Source organism: Triticum aestivum, chromosome 2D (genome assembly GCF_018294505.1).
Source record: "Triticum aestivum cultivar Chinese Spring chromosome 2D, IWGSC CS RefSeq v2.1, whole genome shotgun sequence".
Classification (NCBI taxonomy): Eukaryota; Viridiplantae; Streptophyta; class Magnoliopsida; order Poales; family Poaceae; genus Triticum; species Triticum aestivum.
The window spans coordinates 62,464,522-62,484,977 of NC_057799.1; positions in this window are offsets into that span (position 1 = coordinate 62,464,522).

Sequence of the window (20,456 nt, forward strand, 5' to 3'; positions counted from 1 at the left end):
CGGCTTCTCATAGTTGTCGAGGAACGGGTACAAACCACCTGGATGCACAAAAGAGTGCTCGAAAAGGCACGGTTGTGTAGTGTCAAGAGGAACTGCCGTGTGAAACCAGCACGTTACAGACATGGCGTGTGTCACGGATGTATAGACGGAAAGAAGCCATGGAAGTGAAGCCTGAACAGACACGGATGTCCGGATTCTTGAGGCACGGTCCTAAAGCAGACAAAGACACGAAACTAAAATGTTGCCTCGTACGTTAGCAGAGGTGCCTCTCTTGTGCGAACGTGTAAAAGACAACAATACAAACACAAACAAATGGCACTGAATATAAGCCAAACACAAAGCGCGATTCTCCCAAACAATACATATGCGCCACTTCAACAGGTTCTCTAAATATACATGAACTCGCGCAAACATCAACAATGAACTTGTAGCATGAAAACACATAAGAAATTATATTCACATAACATGACACGGTACTCCATAGGTTTGAACTGTCTAAAAGTACTCATTAATTATAGAAAAAAAGGAAATGAAAGTCTTCCAGGAGTCCATTCTGCTCAGACCACCGGGACCATTCTACTCAGTTGCAGTTCTGCTCAGAAGCATCAACGGTGTCTAGGGTCGGGAAGACAACGAGGATGCATCATGTCCTTCATAGACAGAACTCGGCGGTAGAGCTCGTAGCTGACATACCCATCCTAATACAAAAAGCGGATGAGAATAAAGATATATGTAAAGGGGAAAAGTACTATTGTTGCAATAAAACAAAAATATAAAGACAAAAATCATAAAAAACGAAATTTTCACTTACGGTTGCCGCATATTTCAGGTGCTCAAGGGAAAGCGGCTTCCATTCCCAGTAGTCATGCAGACCTTGTGGAAAAGATGACTTCATACTCAAGTAAGATTTGTTTATGACGGCTCCTGCCAAATCTACCATGGAATCCCTTAGATTGCCTCCTTTGATCATGAGCTCCTCTTGAAGGTCGATGTGACACTCTCTTGGGATTTTGAGGTAACTGTTTGCGAAAATTAGAACATCCCTATCATTCCTGACGTCGACACTAGCGAAAATTATACCTTTGTTCCGAAGGAAATCCTTCAGAGCAGCGCACTCCGTCCTGGCCTTGCAAAAGTGATAGACAAGAACATGCTTGCACATCGCCAGTTGCATAACGGCGACTTTTCTACTACGATCAAAATAATCCTCTCGTGTGTACTCCAGATCAAGACCAACAAACTTGTACCTGTCCTCACGCAGCCATTCCTCATAGAGAGTAAGAATCTCCTCCACCTTGTAGGGCTCGTTAGTGTACAACACCTCGAGCTTGGTATTACCATCAGCATCTATAAAGAGACGCTCAGTAGTGTTCCTGAAGTCGTCCATGGAACCGAGGCTGAGACGATAATGGAGTTTGACTGTGCTTCTCGTACGAGGCGAGGATGACGGGAGCTAACTGCACTTCTCTGCAGAGAATAAGACATGATAACCTCCCGGAATAGACGACTACTTAACCTTGGGGAGAGATGACTCGGTTACCATGCACCCATTAAATTGCATCGGGAACGGTGTGAATGGACGGTTGTGCTTCTGCAGCTTATGAAACCATGCACTTCAAAAGTCACGACTGCCACCCTGTAATCGAGGAGCCCCTAGATTAACTCTAGCACGGTATCTGGCACAATAAATACTAACAATAAATAGCCATCCCATCGGTCACCAGCACATCTTTTGACCGAGAGAACAATGAGAGGAAGCAAACAAGATGACCCTGTCGTACAAATACTACACAGGGACTGAACAAAAAAAGAAGCACGGTTCGGCCAGCACAAAAGCCACACACGTGCCTCCACTTTGCTTTAAAGACAAACCTCAGTGATATCAACGGACCTGCATCTCTATGTCTGCATACCACCGAAAACATTGCCAAAACAAAAGCACGTCCATGCTTCTCACATACAAATAACTGTGGGCTATCATAGATATTCCCGCCTGAACCCAACGTACATGAAAACAGTGGCTCCCTGGGTCAACGACTGCTTGAAAAAAAATTGCAATGACAGAGTCACGAACCGTGACTCCATTCCAGATACAAAAGTGCCTCTCATTAGGAACCATCATGCCTCCCCTCAATTTGGCTCCCCCGACATATCGACCATGCCTCTCCTGATACAACGACCGTGCATCTAATAACATCATCACGGTTCCTCTCCTAAAGACACACCCAACCATATCTGATTAAACATGTGATTAAAAAAATTAAAACATAGAAGCACGAGTATGCTTTTCAGCATGTATAACCGTGCCTCACAAAAAGTATGTGAGGCAGGATAGGCACGTAAAAGACTCCGCTCAGAGGCAGCACAGCTGGAGAACTATAATGGGAGGCAGCTGGACGAGTCAAACATCTCGTGTCCCCATAACACCTCGGAATGCACGCAGACCATCTACAACCAGCATTCATTCCATTTCACAGAATAAAAAATAAAACAAGAAGCACTCATTACTACTCTTGCTCTCTCTCGTCTCCTTTATATTTCAATAAGCTCCGACTCCCTCAGCCACAACACAACTCATTTGCCTTCTCCGTCGCCTGCTTCTAGGGTTCGTGCTTCTTCTCTGTCTCCTGCTTCTAGGGTTCGTGCTTCTAACTCGCACATAATCGATTAATTTCTAAGCCATACTTCTCTCGTAGATTGCTGGCCGTGGGTGCTTGCCCTAAGCTTCCCATCACAACCATCTGCCTAATCCGTCCACCTACTTCTAGGGTTCGTGCTTCTTCCCCGCACACAGTCTCATTTCAAACAAGTTATTGTAGAGTTTTTATTGGGTCTCTTGATTAACTTCTAAGCCGTGCTTCTCTCATAGATTTTGCTAGCCGTGTGCGCTTGCCCTAAGCTTCCCCTACCCAAATCTCCGTTCGTCAACCCTCGTTCTTCTTCTGTCCCAGGTAAAAAGCATATGCGTAAGCAGCATGCTCCAATCCGTATTTACGTTTTACGTTTAGGTTTTTCATTTGATAGTTATTGAAGCATCAGATCCGGTACAACGACTTCATTCTCTAAAGGAATATAAAAACCATTTGAAAATCTAAACAAGTGTTATAAACTCTATCATACTGCTTTTCTCAAAGGAGTAGATGAGAAGATTTCTGGTAAATTTGTAGTTGTTGCCTGCCTTCAATATGGCTAACATATTTGAAGCTAGTCGTTGTCTACCTTCCACGTTGAAGCTTGTTTTTAAATTGTTATGATATTCTTGTTTTCTTAACATAGTTTTTCTGAATTATTTAGGTATGATTTGCCCTACCTGCCGCCAAACCAGGCGGCCCTTGCGAACCACACCCTGAAGTTCTCCAGGAGTTTGAGGTTATTCTTGATGAAAATTGCTGGAGCCGCATGGTTAGTAAGCATCACTAACAAATTAGTTGCTTACAACACAGTAAAAATCGTCACTGTCACTCATACCCCCTTGCACCTACACTAGGTTCCCCTGCTGCCACTTCTTCGCACCTGCCTTGTGTTTTCATTTTCCATTAGTTTGCCTGCCTATGCCCTGATTAATATAGTCCATTAGTTTTGCCTGCCTATGCATTGATTACTATAATGCATCTTCAGTTCTAATTAAAATTAGTCAATATATGCCAAAAATCTGTGTCCATTAATTTATAATAGAATTATGTTGTTATCTGTAATTCTTATCAAAAATTCATATCCAATTTAAGAAGACTTTTAACATTAATAGTACACGAGTTCAAATTTATACTTATAGGTTGTTATTTGCACTATTTTTTCCAGTATGTACCTTGTAATGTCAGAGCTTTTCTCGCTGAATACATTGAAGAGAGGAAGAAAGAAGCAAGAAAATTGCGTAAACAGTAGGTAAAGCCAGCCCTTCTTACACATGAAGGAAGGTCTTACAATGCTTTGTTTAAGCATAGGGCGAACTACACAAAGTTCTGCGGTGGTGAGTGGAACATCTTTGCGGCTGATTATGAACTTCGTGCTGGAGACCGCATAGAATTTGAACTACCAGACGAGGGTCTCAATCTCGAAATACAAACATATTGGGATAACAAAAGGCTGCTTCCATTACCCCACGTTGGTAGATATTTAATATTACAAACTTATCTTCTTTCGTTATATTTTTATATTAGAAACTTATCTTCTTTCGCTGTAATTTTATATGCATGAATCGAACTGAATAATATTAACCCCGTGTTGGATATAACTTTGTCTAACTTTAAAAGCTTTTTCTTTTTCTAGCTCTCGACGATCTTTCTTCTGACGATTTCGACCATGTTCACTACTGTGTCTACTCTAAGGATATTGAGCTTACCTACGACCAGACACGATTCTTTCTACAACGCCTTTTCGGAGATACTTTCATCCGTTGTCATCCATTTGTCCATGTCTTGACTCACACTAACACCAAAGACTACGTCATGGTTGGTTACAACTGTGCTTGTTAAAATACCAAACGTATTTTGCTCATATGTAATATAAACAATACTGACGTAATATTGCTTATATGTAAAATTATAAAGAACCTATTTATTCAAACCTAAAACAACAAAACTTCCGTTGTTCTCTTAATATGTTGTTTTATCTGTTTACACACAAACGTGAACATGCCAGGAATTATATTACTTCCAATATGGAATTTCTTAATGTTTGTGCACTCACCATATTCAGACATTCTTTTATTTATTGTCCATGTGACAAATCAACGGTTTTAATTTCTATTTAATTTCGATTTTCTTCTAGAAAATTCCGAGGAGCGTTGTCTCAACACTGAAGAGATGGGTGTACATGCCAACCAATGGCAGGGTAACCCTTGAAGCTCCTGATGAACCTACACATGTCATCACTCCTTCATCGTACTACATCTCCAAAAACGACGACAGGATGGTAATAGAGAAGTCTTCTTTCAGAGACTTCATATCAGCTGCATCCTTCGTTGAAAAGAACGTTGTTCTAATCACTTTCAAAGAGCGCCATGACCTTTCTGCGTCCATCATCATTCAGCGCATTATGTAGATTCCGTCGGAACCAGCACCTAAAATGGAAGCAAATAGTGTATCTCCTAGAATGTTCAACGCTCGTTTCATGATGATGCCTCCAGGAGCAAAACACTGATTACTATAAGTTTGCTAGTTAGGACGGTAGAGTAATTTAATTATTATGGACCATGTGCTTGCTTGAACTATCAGAATGATCTTTTGCAACTTATGTAGCTCTTACAGACACTCAACTTGCTGTTTCAACCATCGGAATGATCCTTTGAAACAAATGCTGTTTGAACTATCGAAATGATCCATTCGAAAAAATGTAGTTCTTATCCTTTGAAAAGTTCACAATTCAAAAAACCAAAAAACAAATAGATTCATTTTAAAAAATCAAACGAAACAAATCAGTTTGTGATTCAAAACCTCTAGCAATGCCATGTTATCAAACTTATTCAAACCATCTAGTGAAACATATCTCAATTAAAAACCAAACAGGACTCTGTTTTCAAGTCCAAACTATATTTACTTCAACTTTTCCTAAACACACACTTGTGCACCGAATAACATAAAAACCGTGCCTCCCTAACCAAGGAAGATTATTAATTGAAAAAAACGTTTTCACAACAAAGGCACGACCATGCATCTGCTGAGTGTTCTACCGTTTACACGACTACTTTCACAGCCAAAGATGGATCACGCGGGAAGCACGCAACGAATAAAAAAATTCAATGAACAAGAAAAGTGAAAATCTTAAAAAAACAGATAAAACAAACCCCTGTTTCCGAAATTATACGCCTGGAACCGCCGCGTGACTAGCAACTTCTCCTTGGCGGTTTCCTATTTTGCACGACAAAATAACCCTTTCACTTTTTCGACTCCATTTCATCCTCTTCCTCGAAAGTTTCTCGCCGGCCGCAATTCACCACCGCATACCTCCAGCCATGGACGACGGGAAACTAACAACACTCACCGAACACATCACTACCCACGGTACAACCGTGCTCGAGGTGGTGTACACCAACGACCCAAGGACCGTGGAGCAGATCATCAAAAAGTACGAAGAATGGCTAAAGGAGGAGAAGAACAAGTTCGTCGGCCTCGACCTCGAGTACACACGTAAGAGCGGTTACATACGACAAGGGATCGCCGTCGTCCAACTTGCCATGCGCGAGCATGTCCTTGTATACCACTACTACAGATCCGAGCGCTCCCAGGCGTTAGTTGACTTCCTGCAACGGAAAGCGGTAACTTTCACTAGCGTCGACACCAGGAATGACAAGACCATGCTTGCCCGTGCATGGATCAAAATTCCAGACGAGCACCACGTCGACATCCAGAGGCTATTCTGCATCAAGGGTGGTGGAGAAAGGGACTCCATGGCTGACCTTGCAGCGGCCATCATCGACCCCTCATACAAGAACATGAAGAAATCATTCCCAAAGGAGAAGCACCAGTTCTGGGAGTGGAAGCCACTTTGCCCAATACACCTTGAGTACGCGGCAAAGGACGGGTATGTTAGCTACGAGTTGTACCGTAGAATCCTAATCATCAAGAACGGGCTACGTCACCTGCACCAACAACCAATGAAAGAAAGACTCCGCCCACGTAAGAGCAATGACGAGGGATCTTCCAGCGGCTGGAAGCGCCGGAAGGGAAACAGTGGTTGGTAAATTGCGAGAAAATGGATGTCTACATTAAACTAGTAGGAACTACTATTATCATAATTTAGATTGTATGAACCTATGTTGTAAATATGTTTGTTGTTGCTCAAAGATGCTGTGTGTATTGTATTACTATTTTACGTTTGAACTTTGAACACAGTGGTGTGCTGATGTACAAATGCATACTACGTTTTGCATGTCTAAATGCAATTAGTAAATTATGTCCCAGTACTGAGCAAGCATATATTGTATCCATGATTATAGAATGGGAGATATCTCGCACGATATTGTATTATAATTTTCATACTCAACCTTTACAAGATGCATCGTGCATTTACAAGAATATGTGATGATATCGTTGTAAACTTTCAGTACAATGCTTATTAAACATTGGCGTGAACAATTCATAAATATTGCAGAAGATCATTCGGTACACAGTCACAAGCGACGAGAACTTTGTTACTTTAACCACATTGAAAAAAATCCTTGCCTCCATTTCACATCAAACACCGCTCCGTCCATTCAGAACATCCTTGCTATTGCACACAGGTTCCTCTCCGTACACCAGTTCTGCACGATGCCACAAAACTAAACTACTGTGTGCAACTGACCTATGTACAAGCGTGACTCACTAAGTGTCTACTCAATCCATGCCTGTGGTGCCACGCACCCGTGACCCTAGAGACTACACACCTGTGCATCATTAACTGAGCCCCTCTCACCAGATATTCGGACCGATGCCTCTACTGTCGTACATCCGTGCCTCTAGAATCTTGACAGCAGCAAGAGGGTTCAAAACCGTGCCTCCACACAACCGTGCTTGTACTGACTGCACTTCCGTGCCTCTGTTTGCTTGATCAACGTGCCTCACATGAAACCCACAGTAACTCTACGTGCTCCTCACGCGTGATCGCCAATGCAACTTTGGTGTTGCACAGACGCGTCTCTCAGTATACCCGTACGTCCACAACCGTGCTTGTACTGACTATAATTCCATGCCTCCATTTTGCTCAATCCATGTGCCTCACATAAAACCAACAGTAACTCTACGTACTACACACACACGTGCCTCTCGCATGAAACCCATAGTATCTCGCCCATACAACTTTGGCGCTGCACACACGTACCTCTCAATATACCCGTGCCTCCTCACGACCGTGCCTGCACTGACTTCAATTCTGTGCCTTCATTTGCTTAATCCACGTGCCTCACATAAAAGAGATGCACAGCCGTGCCTCAGAGTAAACAACACACGTGCCTCTACTGTATTGATAACTATGAGCCCAATTAAATAACATCCGTCCAAAAAACATATTTAAAAGAGATGCACAGTCATACCTCTTCTACAAACATACAACAGCAATGAACACTTAGGTTCATATCGTTTCATATATCTAGATAACATTAAACCGTAGCATAATTTTTAAACAAAATCCATTTATGTTCAAAGGCTATAACTAACATCACTGCGGCAGAAGATTCAAGATAACAACAAGCCTCCCATCACGCTCTTTGAAAGTTATCAGCACCAAGCTGTTTACTTCAATAGACGATGCCTGGAGAAAATCACTGAAACCTTCCTGTTTGAACACCAATCTACTCCCCAAGCCAATGAAGTAGGAGCAAGGAGTGCTCACATATATATCATCATCACCAGATTCCAAAGTAACTTCAAGGGTAAAACGCCAGTCCTAGGAAAAGTCACAAACTCCTCACAACAATACCAGGAATAACCTAACAAAACACATCAAGCTATCAGAAATAGAACAAAAATTCAAAACTATAAATAGAAGAGATAATAAAAATAAATAATCAAACAGAAACAAAGAAAAAATAGTGGAAAAAATCTGACCATATGATGACCATTAACATTCATGGAATCAATCCTGTGAACAAAAGGACAACAGGGTATGTAGACATCATCAAAGAGTTGACACCTCATGAAATACATCTGCTGATAATTAAGAAAAACACCACGGGTGTAATAACAACTCCCAACAAGTTCCATCTCGGAGTCGCTCAAACCATCAAGAGCGACAAAATATAATTACACAGGCTCAAGGGAATAGAAAAATCATCATGTGCAATAAAACAAGCTAAAAACTTCCTTAAAAATAAACCTTACCAACAGACGGTAAAGGAGACAACGCATCTCCACGACCAACATGATAAAAATCAATACCAATCCATGTTCCATAATGTTCAAGCCTAATGGTCATTATATCACGAGGACGAACACCATAATCACTGACCAATCGTTCCCAGGAAGGACCATGGAATTTGCTCCTCAACCGACCATGACTAAACAGAACACCATACAAATAACCCTCATCGCACTGAAAAGCAAATTAGTATCTTCGTCACCCCTCCTTATGGCTAAAGCCCTACACTCCTCGATGTAACGAGCAAGATGAGCTCTAACACTGCACGGAACATACTGCACAACAAATCAAAACAAGGATCATAATCAAAACCTAAACAGCATGAGCAGCACCAAAAGAAATAAGCGTGTGTGCCAAAAATTGAACAATTATAAAATGATATTCTTACAACACGCCTCCAACAACGCCGATCCAGGACCACACTGAACCCATCTACAGAAGAATCAACAGAAGAACACGGGCCACCAGGCATACGGCAAAAAGGACAAGCCATAACTGCAAGGAACACAATGATTATCAAGAACTAATCCCACAAAACCCAGTTGAAACTTGACATCTGATAGTGTTGGTAGTCCCCACCCGTAACTACCCCATAAATCTCCATATCCCGAAAATATAATGGGAACAAAAAGAGAAACGAGAAAGGGAAACAGGGAACCCACGAAGGTAACCGGTAGGGAACGGCGATCACGCAAACGGGAAGCGCGGTCGACGCTAAAGAAGGACCGCCGTAAGAGCAGGCAACAAGCGCGGCGGCCGGGACAGGGGCCGTCGTAACCACGCGACAAGAGCGGCGGCCGCGACGGGCAGAGCCGACGGCAAAGAAAGAACAGTGCTCCACGACGGTTCGCCCACACCTGAGAGAAACAGATCTCAAAACAGATCAAAAGGAAAAACCAGAAAGGGAAACCGCAAACCGGAAAACACGGGAGACGTCGTGTGCGTGACAAGTGTCGCGCGCGAAGCGCCTCGGAAAAGTCTCCCGACCGCTCCGCGCATGACACTTGGCGCGCGGGGAGCGCTCCCCGACTAATCGTTGCGAGGAGTGCTCCTCAATTAGTGATTTCGTCCACCTCATCCCACCACTTCTATCTTTCGCCCACTGATACGTCTCCGTCGTATCTACTTTTCCAAACACTTTTGACCTTGTTTTGGACTCTAACTTGCATGATTTGAATGGAACTAACCTGGACTGACGCTGTTTTCAGCAGACTTTCCATGGTGTTATTTATGTGCAGAAACAAAAGTTCTCGGAATGACCTGAAACTCCACGGAACGTCTATTTGGACATAATAAAAAATCCTTGCAAAAGATGAAGACCAGGGGGCCCACACCCTGTCCACGAGGGTGGAGGGCGCGCCTGCCCCCCTAGGGCGCGCCCCCTACCTCGTGGGCCCCCTGGAGCTCCTCCGACCTCAACTCCAACTCTATATTTTTCTTTCGGGGAGAAAAAAATCAAAGAGAAGAATTCATCGCGTTTTACGATATGGAGCCGCCGCCAAGCCCTAAAACCTCTCGGGAGGACTGATCTGGACTCCGTTCGGGGCTCCGGAGAAGGGGATCCGTCGCCGTCGTCATCATCAACCATCCTCCATCACCAATTTCATGATGCTCACCGCCGTCCGTGAGTAATTCCATCGTAGGCTTGCTGGACGGTGATGGGTTGGATGAGATCTATCATGTAATCGAGTTAGTTTTGTTAGGGTTTGATCCCTAGTATCCACTATGTTCTGAGATTGATGTTGCTATGACTTTGCTATGCTTAATGCTTGTCACTAGGGCCCGAGTGCCATGATTTTAGATCTGAACTTATTATGTTTTCATGAATATGTGTGAGTTCTTGATCCTATCTTGCAAGCCTATAGTCACCTACTATGTGTTATGATCCGGCAACCCCGAAGTGACAATAATCGGGACCACTCCCGGTGATGACCGTAGTTTGTGGAGTTCATGTATTCACTATGTGCTAATGCTTTGTTCCGGTACTCTATTAAAAGGAGGCCTTAATATCCCTTAGTTTCCATTAGGACCCCGCTGCCATGGGAGGGTAGGACAAAAGATGTCATGCAAGTTCTTTTCCATAAGCACGGATGACTATATTCGGAATACATGCCTACATTACATTGATGAATTGGAGGTAGTTCTGTGTCACCCTATGTTATGACCGTTACATGATGAACCGCATCCGGCATAATTCTCCATCACCGATCGAATGCCTACAAGCTTTTCACATATTGTTCTTCGCTTATTTACTTTTCCGTTGCTACTGTTACAATCGCTACAAAACACCAAAAATATTACTTTTGCTACTGTTACCTTTGTTACCGTTACCACTACTATCATATTACTTTGCTACTAAATACTTTGCTGCAGATACTAAGTTATCCAGGTGTGGTTGAATTGACAACTCAACTGCTAATACTTGAGAATATTCTTTGGCTCCCCTTGTGTCGAATCAATAAATTTGGGTTGAATACTCTACCCTCGAAAACTGTTGCGATCCCCTATACTTGTGTGTTAACAAGACTATTTTCTGGCGCCGTTGTCGGGGAGCATAGCTCTATTCTTTGAGTCACTTGGGATTTATATCTGCTGGTCACTGTGAAGAACTTGAAAGACGCTAAGACAACAATTTATCCCTCAACTACGAGGGGAGGTAAGGAACTGCCATCTAGCTCTGCACTTGATTCACCTTCTGTTTTGAGTAAGCTTGCGACACCTAAACCTACTTCTGCTATTCGTTCTGATATGTCGCATGTTATTGATGATGCCACTTCTGCTATGCATGATACTTATGATGAAACTACTTCTATGCTTGATACTATTGTGCCACTTAGTGAATTTTTTGATGAACAAATTGCTAGGGCTAGAGAGAAAGAAATTATTGAAACTGATTATATTGATGAAAGTGATGATGAAGATTTGCCTGTTATTCCTAAGGGTTATGTTTTTGATAAAGAAGCTTCTTTAGCTAATTTAGCTTGCAAAGATAGATATGAACTCAAGAGGTTATTAGCTAAATGGAAGCAGCAATCTCTTAATGCTAGAATGAAACCTGACCCTGCTTTTGCTACTTCACCTATCTGTGTTCCCGATAAGGATTATGAATTCTCTGTTGATCCTGATATGATTACTTTGGTTGAATCTGATCCTTTTCATGGCTATGAATCTGAAACTGTTGTGGCACATCTTACTAAATTAAATGATATAGCCGCCCTGTTCACTAATGATGAGAGATCTCGCTACTTTTATATCCTTAAAATATTTCCGTTCTCATTAAAGGGTGATGCTAAGATATGGTTTAATTATCTTGATCCTGGTTTGTGCGTAGTCCCCAAGATATGATTTATTACTTCTCTGCTAAATATTTCTCTGCTCATAAGAAACAAGCTGCTTTGAGGGAAATATACAATTTTGTGCAAATTGAAGAAGAGAGTCTCCCACAAGCTTGGGGTGGCTTCTCAAGTTACTTAATGCTTTGCCTGATCATCCTCTTAAGAAAAATGAAATACTTGATATCTTTTATAATGGACTAACTGATGCTTCCAGAGATTACCTAGATAGTTGTGCTGGTTCTGTTTTCAGGGAAAGAACACCGGATGAAGCTGAAATTCTATTGAATAATATGTTGACAAATGAAAATAATTGGACACTTCCGGAGCCAGCTCCTGAGCCAACTCCTGAGCCTATTCCTAAACCAACTCCGAAGAAGAGAGGTGTTCTATTCCTCAGTCCTGAAGATATGCAAGAGGCAAAGAAATCTATGAAAGAAAAGGGTATTAAAGCTGAAGATGTTAAGAATTTACCTCCTATTGAAGAAATACACGGTCTTAATTTACCGCCTATTGAAGAAATATGTGATCCTAATCCATTACCTATTGAAAAAACACATGGTCTTGATAACCCGACACAGGTAGTAAAGGTAAATTCTCTCTATAGATTTGATGAAGGTGATATTCCTCACTATAAGTCTGCTAGACAATGCTTAGAAGAGTTTGATAATTTTATTGTCAAACAAGAAAACTTCAATGCTTATTTTGGTAGACAATTGAAATACAATTCCGATAAGCTTGAACACTTGGGTGATTACATGGCTAGAGTTAAAGGTGAACTTAAACTCATTACTAAACATGCTTCTATGGTTACCACTCAAGTAGAACAAGTACTTAAGGCTCAAAATGATTTGCTCAATGAAATGAATAGTAAGAAAAAATGATTATGCTGTTAGAGTGGCTACTAGAACTGGTAGAATGACTCAGGAACCTTTGTATCCTGAAGGCCACCCTAGGAGAATTGAACAAGATTCTCAGAGAAATAATATTGATGCACCTAGTTCCTCTAAAAGGAAGAAAAAGAAAAATGATAGGACTTTGCATACTTCTAGTGAACCTATTGCCGAACCACCCGAGAATCCAAATGATATTTCTATTTCTGATGCTGAACCACAATCTGGTAATGAACATGAACCTAGTGAAAATGTTCATGATGATGTTCATGATGATGCTCAACCTAGTAATGATAATTATGTAGAAATTGAACCTGTTGTTGATCTTGATAACCCACAATCAAAGAATCAACGTTATGATAAGAGAAACTTTGTTGCTAGGAAACACGGTAAAGAAAGGGAACCTTGGGTTCAGAATCCCATGCCTTTTCCTCCCAAACCATCCAAGAAAAAGGATGATGAGGATTTTGAGCGCTTTGCTGAAATGATTAGACCTATCTTTTTGCGTATGCGATTAACTCATATGCTCAAAATGAATCCTTATGCTAAGTATATGAAATATATTGTTACAAATAAAGAAAGATACCGGAAGCTGAGATTTCCACCATGCTTGCTAATTATACTTTTAAGGGTGGAATACCAAAGAAACTTGGAGATCCAGGAGTACCTACTATACCATGCTCCATTAAAAGAAATTATGTTATGTGATCTTGGAGCCGGTGTTAGTGTTATGCCTCTCTCTTTATATCGTAGACTTGATTTGAATAAGTTGACACCTACTGAAATATCTTTGCAAATGGCTGATAAATCAACTGCTATACCTGTCGGTATTTGTGAGGATGTGCCTGTTGTAGTTGCAAACGTTACTATTTTAACGGACTTTGTTATTCTTGATATTCCTGACGACGATAGTATGTCTATTATTCTTGGAAGACCCTTTTTGAATACTGCAGGGGCTGTTATTGATTGCCACAAAGGCAATGTCACTTTTCATGTTAATGGTAATGAGCATACGGTACACTTTCCAAGGAAACAACCTCAAGTTCATAGTATCAACTCTATTGGAAAAATTCCATCGATTATATTTGGAGGTTTTGAATTCCCTCCTCCTACTGTCAAGAAGAAATATGATATTCTTATTATTGGGGATGTGCATATCCCCGTTGAGGTAACATAGTGTTATTCGAAATTTCTCCGGTTACATGTTAGTCGGAATGAGTTTGTTAACAAGACCTGATCAACCTTGTTAGTGGATTCTTTTTTATGAGCATGAGATGGATGAAACTAGAAGGCACAACCTTCTGTACCCTCTTTCTACTTTCTGTTATTCAGTTGAAATAAAGTAAAAATAGTATTTTTCTGTCTGTTTTCTGATTTATCTGTGCAATATAAAAATACCCCGAAAATAAAAGTTCTCCAAATGCCCTGAAATTGGAATATGATTTTTTTCTAGAATATTTGAGAATATCTGGCACTGAGAACACAGCAGGAGGGGCAAGCACCTGGCCACGAGGGTGGAGGGCGCGCCCTACCCCCCAGGGCGCGCCCCCTACCTCGTGGGCCCACGGTGGCCCCCCTCCACTTATTCCTGCACCCATACACTCCTTCTTCCTCACACAAACACCAATATCCAGCTCAAGCACGAGTTCTAGCTCATTTTGCTGTGATTTTCGATCTCCTTGCTCAAAGCACCTCTCACAAAACTGTTTGGAGAGATTCTTCCTTGGTATGTGACTCCTCCATTGGTCCAATTAGTTTTTGTTCTAGTGTTCTATTCATTGCAAATTTGTGCTGCCTAGGTGACCATGTTCTTGAGCTTGCATGTCAAATTTATATGGTTCCAAGTAGTTCTAATGCTTGATATAGTCTCTAGGCACTTGTAGGAGTAGTTGCTATCAATTTTGTTGAGCTTGGTTCATTTTTGTTTGAAGTTACTAAAAATTTCAGAATATTTCAGAAAATAATGAAGAGATTTTTGAGGGGCTCATCGAGCCGAAGCTCGAAGGAAAAGCAAAGTGAAGAAGCACAGAGGCCCAAATATAATTTGCCTCGCACCGCGGAGGTTCGGCCGTGTGAATGGCCTTCCGATGATTTCTTGAGAAAAGCTGGGATTTATGATGATTTCTATTCATTGGCCGAGAATGCTGGCCTCACCGACTTCCTCCGCGACCAACGTCATCAGTATCTCTTACTCACTAATACTTTTGTGCAAAACTTCTACTATTTTCCTAAAGAAACACCTCCTTCAGTAGAGTTTCATTTATATGATGTTGTTAAGAAGATGCCACTAGATGAATTTTGCAAGGTTTGCAAAATACCCTTCGAGGGTACCTTAGATGAACCACATCGTAAAGATGTGGACGGGTTTATTGACACCATTACTGTGGGGGAAACCAGGAAGGTTTCCGATGCAAGAATCACTAGCATACATTTTCCTGTTTTACGCTACTTTGCTATATTTGCCAGTCGTTGCTTAATTGGTCGCGGAAACTGTGGAAACCTTAGTGTTCCTGATATTATCATTTTGCTCCATCATTTATATTCCGATAACACTGTTAGTATGGGCGGTATTATTGCTAAACGGTTGAGTCTGAACCGTACTAAGGATCCCATCTTTGGAGGTATTTATGCTTCGCGCCTTGCTGCATATTATAACATACCTATTAGGCTCTATGAGAAAGAAGAAAAATTGCTGCCCAATGCTTATTTAGATTATAAAAGTATGGTAGCACATGACTTTATTGTTAAGAATAAGGAAGGGGAGCTTAAATACAAATTGTTCTTTGATAAACATCATCCTGAGACTATTACCTTGCCTGCTCCTTCCTTGTTTAATTTATCTGAAGGTCCGTATCTCGTTCCGTGGGCGGCCGTTCAAGCCTACTGGAACCCTACACCAGCCCGGAGTCGGAACCACAATTTGAGCCGCCACGACAGTCTGATTACTTTTGGGATCCGGAGATGACTGCCAGCCAGTGGCAGTCAGAGTCCTCTTCAGCTCAGTACGACCCCAGCTACAACTACGGATATCCACCAGGCCATCCTTGGCAATAAACCAACTTAGGCCAAAAGCCTAAGCTTGGGGGAGTACGTATCTCTCACCGACATTACATTCATGTTCACACACTCATTGCTAGATGTCGGTGCTCATACTCTTTCAATGTAATATCCATGCTAGTTTATTTTCCTTTTTATGCTTTCTTCTTGCGTGTTTGTTAAACCTTAAGAAAAACCCCAAAAAATTAGTGTAACTTTTAGTTAGTTTACTTTTCTTGCTGTAGTAGTAATAATCAAAAAGAAAACCCAAAAAGATTTCCCGTTCTTCTTTTGCTTGTTGGGAGCTTTCCCGTGTAAATAGTTTTATTTCTTTTCTTTTCTTTGGGGGTCGTAGGAGAAGACCATGATTAAATTGTTGAAGTGGCTCTTATATGCATTATTGTTGATTTAACCAAGAGCCCATATTTCCTTGTCTTCTCCTGTTTATTGAATGCTCGCAGATTCCAGCTTAGTCCAATGCACGTGCACTCTTATTATTTTCACATCGTTCGGTCATGCAAGTGAAAGGCAATTATGACGATATATGATGGACTGAGTGAGATGAGAAAAGCTGGTATGAACTCGACCTCTCTTGTTTTTGTAAATATGATGAGTTCATCATTCCTGATTCAGCCTATTATGAATAAACATGTTTGCAATGACAATTAGAGATCATAGTTGCTTATGCCATGCTTGATTAGCTATGAGTTATAATGGTTTACCTTGCGTGCCAACATGCTATTAAAATGGTTGTGATGTGGTATAGTGGGATGGTATCCTCCTTTGAATGATTTAAGTGACTCGACTTGGCACATGTTCACACATGTAGTTGAAACAAATCAACATAGCCTTCATGATATTTATGTTCATGGTGGATTATATCCTACTCATGCTTGCACTCAATGTTTATTAATTTTAATGCATGTTCATGACTGTTGTCGCTCTCTAGTTGGTCGCTTCCCAGTCTTTTGCTAGCCTTCACTTGTACTAAGCGGGAATACTGCTTGTGCATCCAATCCCTTAAACCCCAAAGTTATTCCATATGAGTCCACTATACCTTCCTATATGCTGTATTTACCTGCCGTTTCAAGTAAATTTGTATGTGCCAAACTCTAAACCTTCAAATAAACATTCTGTTTTGTATGCTCGAATAGCTCATGTATCAACTAGGGCTGCCCTTATCTTCCATGTTAGGCGGGTTATTCTCAAGAGGAGTGGACTCCGCTCCTCATTCACGAGAAAATGGCTGGTCACCGGGATGCCCAGTCCCATGCTTTATGCAAACTAAATAAAAATAATTGCAAACAAAACTCCCCCTGGGACGGTTGCTAGTTGGAGACACTCGTTGTTTCGAGCAAGTCATGGATTGATGCTTGTTGGTGGAGGGGGAGTATAAACTTTACCATTCTGTTTGGGAACCGCCTATAATGTGTGTAGCATGGAAGATATCGCCATCTCTCATTTGTTATGTTGACAATCAAAGTATGCCGCTCAAAATATTATTTATCTCTATTTCAAAACCGAGATCTAGCACCTCTACAAATCCCTGCTTCCCTCTGCGAAGGGCCTATCTATTTACTTTTATGTTGAGTCATCACCCTCTTATTAAAAAGCACTAGCTGGAGAGCGCAGCAGTCATTTGCATTCATTACTATTAATTTATATTGGGTATGACTATGACCGGATCTCTTTTAGCATGAATTACAATGTCTAGCCAGTCCATGATCTTTAAAGGTGCTCTGCATTTATGTTTTGCGGTCTTAGAAAGGGCTAGCGAGATACCATCTTATTATATCATATTATGATTGTTTTGAGAAAGTGTTGTCATCCGAGATTTATTATTATTGCTCGCTAGTTGATTATGCCATTGATATGAGTAAACATGAGACCTAATGGTTATTGTGAATGTGGTTAGTCATAATCTTTGCTGAAAACTTGAATGCTGGCTTTACATATTTACAACAACAAGAGCAAATAGAGTTTGTAAAACTTTTTCTTTATCACTTTCAGTTTATCAACTGAATTGCTTGAGGACAAGCAAAGGTTTAAGATTGGGGGAGTTGATACATCTCCGTCGTATCTACTTTTCCAAACACTTTTGCCCTTGTTTTGGACTCTAACTTGCATGATTTGAATGGAACTAACCTGGACCGACGCTGTTTTCAGCAGACTTTCCATGGTGTTATTTATGTGCAGAAACAAAAGTTCTCGGAATGACCTGAAACTCCACGGAACGTCTATTTGGAAATAATAAAAAAATCCTTGCAAAAGATGAAGACCAGGGGGCCCACACCCTGTCCACGAGGGTGGAGGGCACGCCTGCCCCCCTAGGGCGCGCCCCCCTACCTTGTGGGCCCCCTGGAGCTCCTCTGACCTCAACTCCAACTCTATATATTTGCTTTCGTGGAGAAAAAAATCAGAGAGAAGAATTCATCGCGTTTTACGATACGAAGCCGCTGCCAAGCCCTAAAACCTCTCAGGAGGGCTGATCTGGAGTCCGCTCGGGGCTCCGGAGAGGGGGATTTGTCGCCGTCATCATCATCAACCATCCTCCATCACTAATTTCATGATGCGCACCGCCGTGCATGAGTAATTCCATCGTAGGCTTGCTAGACGGTGATGGGTTGGATGAGATCTATCATGTAATTGAGTTAGTTTTGTTAGGGTTTGATCCCTAGTATCCACTATGTTCTGAGATTGATGTTGCTATGACTTTGCTATGCTTAATGCTTGTCACTAGGGCCCGAGTGCCATGATTTCAGATCTGAACCTATTGTGTTTTCATGAATATATGTGAGTTCTTGATCCTATCTTGCAAGTCTATAGTCACCTACTATGTGTTATGATCCGGCAACCCCGAAGTGACAATAATCGGGACCACTCCCGGTGATGACCATAGTTTGAGGAGTTCATGTATTCACTATGTACTAATGCTTTGTTCCGGTACTCTATTAAAAGGAGGCCTTAATATCCCTTAGTTTCCATTAGGACCCCGCTGCCACGGGAGGGTAGGACAAAAGATGTCATGCAAGTTCTTTTCCATAAGCATGTATGACTATATTCGGAATACATGCCTACATTACATTGATGAATTGGAGCTAGTTCTGTGTCACCCTATGTTATTACTGTTACATGATGAACCGCATCCGGCATAATTCTCCATCATCGATCCAATGCCTACGAGCTTTTCACATATTGTTCTTCGCTTATTTACTTTTCCGTTGCTACTGTTACAATCACTACAAAACCCAAAAATATTACTTTTGCTACCGTTACCGTTACTTCCATATTACTTTGCTACTAAATACTTTGCTGCAGATACTAAGTTATCGAGGTGTGGTTGAATTGACAACTCAACTTCTAACACTTGAGAATATTCTTTGGCTCCCCTTGCGTCGAATCAATAAATTTGGGTTGAATACTCTACCCTCGAAAACTGTTGCGATCCCCTATACTTGTGGGTTATCACCCACCTTTCACATCACGTCACAGTGGCGTATTTGGGTCGGCCCATTAAAGCCTACATTCACTCGATCCTCCCGACGCCTGCTCCCTCACGTTCAAATAAACCTGGGCATTTAATGGTTATCGGTTTATTTGTGCAAGATACAAGAAGAAGATTAATGATCTTGTTAAGTAGCATGTTGAGAGTGCAGATCTGATCTCTTGATGCCAATGTCTTCAGTTCGTCATTGAGGAGGAGGACGGCAAGGGCGTGAGGAGGGGGTCATCACCGGGGGACACCGTATCGGTTTGAGGTAGAGAGCCTAACTCCCAGAAGCTTAGGACATGAGTGAAGGTGTTAATCAAGAATAGAGATTCTTAGTAGCAGTGCGGCCATACAGGTATGTATGTCATTTACTTGGATTATCCACGGTGTAGTCTGATGGTAATTTGTCTACTTACTACAGTTTGCGGATTCTTCCACAACTTCACGTTATGCTTTCAGACTTAAAGTTTCGGGGATAGTTTGGAAGTTGTAATCAAGGCATTATAATTGCTCTATGTTATTCTTAATTTCATTTATCATCACCTTAGGCTACTCGAACTGTCGGCCATGCTTTGTGATTAAACAATTCTTGACTGATTAAATCCATTTGACAGCTGCAAGTGCAATGCAAGTGTTTAATTGTGCTCCATGAACAGCAAGCTCATTTGGGGAATGTATTCTAACTATGACCCAAGCAGTCATACAAGTGGATCTGCACATATTATTATCAAGGTATTGACTCATCTTTTAATTTTCTTTGCCACTCCAAAATAATTGGATTTCTCTGGTTTTATCTCTCATGTGAGCATTTTGATTTCTGATTTCTAGAAGCTTGATAAGAAAAATGAAAAATAATAACTAGAGAACATTAAC